The sequence below is a fragment of the Gekko japonicus genome, unplaced genomic scaffold, assembly GCF_001447785.1.
Source record: "Gekko japonicus isolate JY-2015 unplaced genomic scaffold, Gekko_japonicus_V1.1 scaffold83, whole genome shotgun sequence".
Taxonomy (NCBI): domain Eukaryota; kingdom Metazoa; phylum Chordata; class Lepidosauria; order Squamata; family Gekkonidae; genus Gekko; species Gekko japonicus.
This window is the reverse complement of record NW_015168655.1, coordinates 202,426-204,022: the sequence shown is the minus strand read 5'-3', so window position 1 is coordinate 204,022 and position 1,597 is coordinate 202,426.

The window sequence follows — 1,597 nt, the reverse complement described above, 5'->3', positions numbered from 1 at the left end:
TGCGTCATGACCCTGGTATTCCTTGGAGGTTGCCTATCCAAATACTAGCCAGGGCCGACCCTACTTAGCTTCCAAGATCTGATGGAATCGGGCTAGCCTGGGCTATCCAGGTCAGGGCAATATGATTATAAATTTATACACATGCAGAAGATATACTACTTTTTAAAACAATAGTGTCTTACATCTCCATTCTTTAAAAAAAAATACCTTACCCTGAGGCCTTGGATACTCACCTCTAGTAAACAGTTTGAGGTGGAGTTATTTTTAACTGGGGTCATATGGCCTTTCTCAAGGTGATCTACAAATTGATTGGGAGATTCAGAACTGTGGTAGCCTTCCCCTATCCCTGCTTGCCATGGCGTGTGACAGCCAGCCAGCAAAGGAGAGCTGCTTATACTACTCACCCCTTCCTCTTATCCAGGCCCTTAAAGTGGCACACAGCAAATGGGAATCAAGCCTAACACTAAGGATTTGTCAACCACAATATCTTGTTGAATATGTGGCTGAAATTTATGTATCGTGTACATATAACTATATTTATACAAAGAAAATTGTCTTGTCTGGGACACCGTATGTTCTGATTTTGTAGTTGTGGCTGTGGGCAGCGACTTGGTGGGTGGAAGTGGATTAAAGCACAGGTAGGCTAGTGAGATCAATGCTAACTAGCTTCTTACAGTCATGTGACTTAGGAGAAAAAGTAAGGGAAAGAAAAAAGCAATAAAGAAATGCATGTTTTTACTTTGAAATTACATGAGTGGATGACGATCAGGTAATGAAAAAAGGTATTGAAAAAAGCAATAAGGAAGTGCATGTTTTTTACTTTGAAATTACATGAGTGGATGATGATCAGGTATTGATCAGGTATGGACTACACTAGTTTATGACTTGAGATAGTTGTGTTTATTCAGAGAAAGGCTTGAGCACATTTAGGGTTTACTAAGCAAAGTCAGTCAGTGAGTGGTATTGTGTATGCACACAGATTTCCTGGTTGGTGATAAGATTTTAGGAGTCATGTGATCAGCAGAGTTTCTCAAATGGCTATAATACCCATACCAATATCTTTCCCAGTGTAGTCTGAATTACACTGCTATTTCTTTTTGATGATTAAATTGCCTCACTTTGCTTGGTCTCTGTGGCAGTGCATAATTGAGTTATTGGCTGGTTGAGGCACATATGGCTTTCCAGTTTCTAGGGTTATAACTCATTTTTATACTCAAGTATATTTCTAAAATAAAGCTCAGCCCCTTTCTTGTAACACCAGCAAGTTTAAAACCACTATTACGTGTATAGCAACATATACCATAGTCTAGTCTTCCTTTGTAAAATGAGGGGAACAGTAAATAACAGCTTTCCAAAAACAACCAAAGCTTGTCAACCCACAGCAGTAATCTCTATCTGGTGATGTGGCTACTTTGGTTAAGAATTTTAAAGTTGCTACAAAGAGTAAAAAAAGACACAGCTTTGCTGTAGAAAAGTAATCTTTTAAGATTCAGTATTTGAAGAACATATTAACAGTAGTACACAGATGGATTAAGAACCTTACATATTTAAAGGTTTGGTTATAGTTTTCATTATTTTGTCCCCCCCCCCCCAACCC